The sequence below is a fragment of the Tachypleus tridentatus genome, chromosome 9, assembly GCF_004210375.1.
Source record: "Tachypleus tridentatus isolate NWPU-2018 chromosome 9, ASM421037v1, whole genome shotgun sequence".
In the NCBI taxonomy this organism is placed as follows: domain Eukaryota; kingdom Metazoa; phylum Arthropoda; class Merostomata; order Xiphosura; family Limulidae; genus Tachypleus; species Tachypleus tridentatus.
This window is the reverse complement of record NC_134833.1, coordinates 64642200-64648199: the sequence shown is the minus strand read 5'-3', so window position 1 is coordinate 64648199 and position 6000 is coordinate 64642200. Positions and strand designations below refer to the sequence as shown.

The 6000-nt window shown below is 36.1% G+C and overlaps 1 protein-coding gene across 9 annotated transcripts in view; it reads left to right on the top strand.

Moving 5' to 3' along the window:
- The first annotated feature begins 2829 nt into the window (after positions 1-2829).
- LOC143225325 (putative protein kinase C delta type homolog) overlaps positions 2830-6000 on the top strand; it is a 53084-nt gene continuing 49913 nt past the window's right edge. For 3 of the 9 annotated variants that reach the window (XM_076454508.1, XM_076454503.1, XM_076454506.1), the window contains exon 1: positions 2831-2979. The gene's annotated coding sequence lies outside the window, so the exon portion shown is untranslated. Of the gene's footprint in view, positions 2980-6000 lie in introns of all 9 variants that reach the window. The other 6 variants (XM_076454502.1, XM_076454500.1, XM_076454499.1 and 3 more) reach the window with 4 other exon arrangements.

The window sequence follows — 6000 nt, the reverse complement described above, 5'->3', positions numbered from 1 at the left end:
GTAGGGATACTCCCACTATAAAACTTAAAAGGACAGGTCCTCTCATTATTATCACTGTGCTACCTAAACCGAACGCCATCTCATAACAAAATATGTACAATTGGTAAGGCCGTTGATAGAAATACATGGTTGAGTCTTAATTATTAACAACATCAAGTCAAAGTAATTTAACATCACGAATCATAACTGAAAACAATTTATAAGTTAATGAGACTAGCTTTTTTGTGATTGAAACTGATAAAAAAGTGCACTCGAGTACATAGAATTATTAGCCGAATTATCTTCGCTGTTACCGAAGTATTCGGCTGTTAAGCTAGTAACATCGAACGATATTAGACAGTTAAAATGGTTAGATTAGCTGTAAGTCAATATATTAAATAACCAATGTACAATACCCTTCATAAATGTAAATTTAATAAGAGAAGTAGTTGTGTTTTACATTCAAGTCAAAGCTACTTATGATATAAGTCGCTTTCTCTAATTTTTAACTGCTAATCAGAACGAAAACAGATGGTCAACAGCGCGCTTACCACCACCCACTCTCCACACAAAGATCTTATATTGCGTGTATAAATAGCGTTTCATAGAGATTTTGTCTTTCATAGTCTAATTGTACTAATGAGATCTGGTTTTGAAAATCTGTTGCCACTTGCAGAAGATCAAATGTAGATCTGAAATGCAATTTTTTACATGTATCTGATTTTGAGCCTCAGTAACAAACTATGCGGAATGTGAAAAAAAAACATCAGCAGTTTACTTGCGTTTTATAACAAGGCTTAGTTTGGGATATGTTGCTAGAAACGTTATTTGACTTATGATGCGGCAGTATGACTGAAAAAAGAAATGTTCTTCAAACAAGATGAGATAGGCTTGATTTTAATCAGTGATGTCGAGAAAACCCACTTGTAGAGTAAAATATATATGTAAAAACGGCTCGTTTGGGTTGAGAAAATATTTTACGTAGAGAAGCGAACAACGTTTCGACCTTTTTTGGTCATCGTCATCAACTCTTGGGTTACTCTTTTACCAACGAATAGCGGGATTGAGTGTACCATAATAACTTCTCACGGCTGAGAAGGCCAGCATGTTTGGTTAAACGAAGATTCGAACTTGCGACACTCACTTGGCCGTGCTAAACTGTTTGTTTAATAGCAAGGCCCATATTGGGCTATCTGCACGTGTTCACTGCATGGACCGAGAGGACTAATAAAATAGACACTTTAACCTTTACTCAACATAATGTCTAGACATTGGTATATTTGTTGCAAAGACGAGTAAGCTGTGGTTTGAACGAAGTATTCAATATGTGAATTATATAGTAGGAAATAAATAAGAGAAAATTAACAAGTTACGTGTTTTTTTGTTGTTGTTTTTTACCAAATATAAGTTATTTAACCGTTGTCTAGCAATTTAAATGAAACGTTGTATTTGAAGTGAAGCCTACAATTAATTTCAGAGTATTCTGTTGAAACTTTGTTTGTGAAGTTAGCCTAACAAGTGAATATGGCTTGCATCAAAACATTATTGAAGGAACAAACTAGTTTATTGTCGTTAGATTTACTGAAGTCAGTATTATTTTACCAATTAATTCAAAACACGTTATAATAATAGTATATTTAATCAAATTGAACGATTACTAAGCATATCAAATGCCTTATCTATAATATTTGGTTTAAATCCTCTTATAATTGATATTTACATAAATCTTGTTTATTATACAGTTTTACACAGTTTGTCTGTAAACGTAATTATAAAATGCTTAACTAGTTTGCGTTTTTTTAGATGACGTAGACATATACAAATATATTTTTTCAGTGACAGCATTTGATAGGGTAAGTAAATATTTTTTAGTTTTGTACTAAAACTTTGTATTTCAATTCTTTATTTGATGTTAAAATATTACAGAAGTTTAGGCCCTCTATCGATCAGAAAAGACACTCATAATATTTTCATTTGTATAGCTTTGTTTTAACAACAGTGGAATAATGCGTTACTGTCAATATGTCTTTCACAGTCTTTAGAATCACGTACCAAAAGAAACATTCAGAAAAATATGAGAATTTTTGGTGGAGATAGAGAGAGCTGTGATTAAAATAAGTTTAGTGTTATTTTACGCAGATGTGAAACAAGCGTTTCTTCTACAGTATCTCGAGAAGTGTGTGAAGAAAAAACATTTATTTATTTTTGTAATTTTACATATAGGCCCGGCATGGCCAGGTGATTAGGAGAGCTCGACTTGTAATCTGAGAGTCGGGGTTCGAATCCCGTGACACCAAACATGTTCGCCTTTTCAGACGTGGGAGTATTATAATGTTACTTTCAATCCCAATATTCATTCGTAAACGAGTAGCCCAAGGGTTGGTGGTGAGTGGTGATGACTAGTTGCCTTTCCTCTAGTCTTATACTGCTAAATTAGCGACGGCTAGCGTCGATAGCCCTCGTGTAGCTGTGCACGAAATCCACAAACAAAAGAGTTCGTAATCTCATTCTTCAAAATACGTTCCCAGAATGTGAATACGCGGGTTCGTAGTTCTCGATCCATTGCCGCAAAAACATTTTCCGTACTTTGAGGCTGGGGGGTACACCATAAAAAGAACAGTCAAATTCCACTATTCGATGAAATTAAAGTAGCCCAAGAGTTCCAGGGCTAAATGTGAGAAACAATTCATCTACACGTCACATTTAGCAAAAGCTGTAGTAACTTTTACACAAGCTGTTACGTCCACCAATTAAGACGTGCCGTTATCAATGATATTTCCCTATATGGGTTGCTGAAGCACGCGCAGTGCGTGATTCGCTGGTTAGACACAAATCTGCCGTTCTTTAACCTCCTAGTACTCACACTTGAAATGCGTCAATTTTTAAGGGTGTGAAGAACCAGCGCCGCCTATTTTAATAAATTGGAACTTAAACTTCCGTTTATTTGTTGATGAGTAGGTCACAGCTATAGAGCCATTCTCTGTAAGAAGTTAGATACTGGTAAGTGTCGTTTATATTATCAGTATGTTTGATGTATACTGTTAGTGTACGTATCAAATACAGGATGGTAGTAAGAGACTGTGATAATCTTATTATAATCATGATAAAACGTTTATTCAAGTTCTGTTTGTGGACGCTAAACAAGTTAGTTACAACTACAACGAACTGTCTATGTTATAAAGATCCACGAAAAATAATTTGATCACACTTTATCTGCTCATATTAACATTTGCATTTTTACGAGTTGTCGCGAAATAGTTTGTTTTTATCTAATATATTTTTAAAATAGTGTGAGTTAGGTTAAAACTATTTTTTTTATTTATTCTTTAACTACCAATAATCTTGACAAGTGACTTAAGTTTATATGCTATGACACAAAATGTAACGTTTGCTCACACACACATACATATATATATTTTTATATTATGAGATCTGGCACTAGTAAGTATACACACAGCCCTTGTTGACCGTTCCTGATTTAAAACACAACTAAAGAAAAACAATAATCCGAGTGATTCATCTTTCTTGTTCAAGGTAGAAGAAATCTGTTCGTTTTTTATCGAAGCTACACAATGAGCTATTTGTGTTGTACCAGTCGCGGATATCGAAACTCAATTTTCATCTTGAAACGCCTTCAGGCTTACCGCTGCCCCACTGGGAAGCAATTACTTTGTTAATCTGGGCTTTTATTTCGTATATGGTGTTATTAAAAAATATCCCTGTGAAAGAAAGCCATATTTTTCAACAAATACTTATGTTGTAATTGAGCCACGAAGTAGCAGGAGAAAAAATAAAAAAGAGCGCGAATTATCTGGTTTATGTCGTTGTGATTTGTTTACTTAAGTTTGCTTTTCAATTATGGGGAATATTTTAAAAAAATCGTTTAAAAGAATTACAAAAATTACCTATAAACATTAAAGAGTTGTATACAATATAAGAAAAAGTAGGGAAATTATAAATTTGGTAATAAAACCGACTAAAATATCAAAACTGACAAAAATGTCATTATTTAATAATTTGCTCAGTATTCACGCCTGAATGTTGGAAAACGCGTTTATTTTTCTTACAAAAATAACGTTATTAGAAGCGTTTTATTCTAGTAGGACAGGTCTGTATTAAAATACATAGGCGACGTGACATATTTGAGGGGGTCACTTTATTTGGTATGTTAACCATAGCCAATGTGTGTGTGTGTTTGCTTACAAAAAAGCCAGATCGGACTGTCTGCTGAGTCCACCGAGGGCAATCAAACCACTGGTCGCGGGTTCGCGCCCGCGTCGCGCTAAACATGCTCGCCCTCCCAGCCGTGGGGGCGTATAATGTGACGGTCAATCCCACTATTCGTTGGTAAAAGAGTAGCCCAAGAGTTGGCGGTGGGTGGTGATGACTAGCTGCCTTCCCTCTAGTCTTACACTGCTAAATTAGGGACGGATAGCACAGATAGCCCTCGAGTAGCTTTGTGCGAAATTCCAAAACAAACAATCAAACCACTGATCTTAGCATTGTTAGTACGTAGACCTACCACTGTACCAGAGGGGGACACCATAACCAATGAATTCAAACTTAAATACTGACGTCTCATTACAGTTACACATATCTATATTTCGCATACCGTGGGGCACTTCGCTACTGGGCTAAAACATTTGGAGAACACGTTTCTCTAGTGCCCCTACCTCCACCTCTATTTCTCCTGCCTGTGATCTTACAAAAGTATATTTTAGGGAGAACAAATTATGTGAACGTGAAATAAAACGGATTTTCTTATGCAGGAAGTCCGTTGATACGTTAGGCTAATAAAAAATGATGGTGGAACAAATTATCTTCCTTCTTACATAACACGTGTTACTGTTAACGGGTGTAGCGTTATGGTTAGTGTTCCGGGCTGCGCACTATAGACTCAAAGATCGAACCGTAATGCCTCTGAATTCGTTCTGTAAATGCGTAGTTATTGAAATAAGTCAATAGCTTTATTCGTTTCAAAGAGCTGGACAAAGTGATTATGGTGGGGAAGTATCCCTCTGATCAGTAGTTCAAAATTAGAGTCAACTGTACTTTAGTCTATGTGTTTATAAGGTGTCGTTCATAATCCTAACTCCGTAGTGTTGAATGTTTCATTGAAGCCATTTGAAGTCTTCTAACTTTACCAGAGAAATCTCTTGTCTCCGAGTAGAAATGAATAAACACACACTAGAAAAAAATTAAAAAAAACCTGCGAGGCGTGGAAAAATAACTGGAAAATGTTCAAAAATGTTAAAACACACGTTTGTAACAAAAAGTTTTTTTCCATGTAACACAGTTTATACTCCACGACAAAGCCTTCTACCTGACACGTTGCAAGTAATAATAGAAAATGTTTTTGTTGCAAATCGAATAGTTTTATCAACATTTCAAGTATTAATCAAACCTTCCTTAATGACGTAACAATGATTAGGTCTATCACTACTTCAAAGACTACAAGCAATATGAGTTGGCACTACGTTGTTTAGAAGTATGTCACAAAACAAGTTGGTTGTCTGGCTTCCAACTGTTAAAACACAAAGGATAGAACTTTAATTCGAAAATCACTTAAGTTTTTTATCAAATGTCGGACGCATTGTAAGATAATGTACAATTACATTAAAAGAAGTGCCCTGTTACGTAAAACGTTTCATCAGATACTTAAAATATAATACCAGATGAAGCCAAGCTAACCAAGTAAAACGTTGTATCCACGGCTGTTATACTCCATGTATCCCATAACAAACACGTTTCAAATCTGAAAAGGCCTGGCATGGCCAAGCGCGTAAGGCGTGCGACTCGTAATCCGAGGGTCGCGGGTTCGCGCCCGCGTCGCGCTAAACATGCTCGCCCTCCCAGCCGTGGGGTCGTATAATGTTACGGTCAATCCCACTATTCGTTGGTAAAAGAGTAGCCCAAGAGTTGGCGGTGGGTGGTGATGACTAGCTGCCTTCCCTCTAGTCTTACACTGCTAAATTAGGGACGGATAGCACAGATAGCCCTCGAGTAGCTTTGTGCGAAATT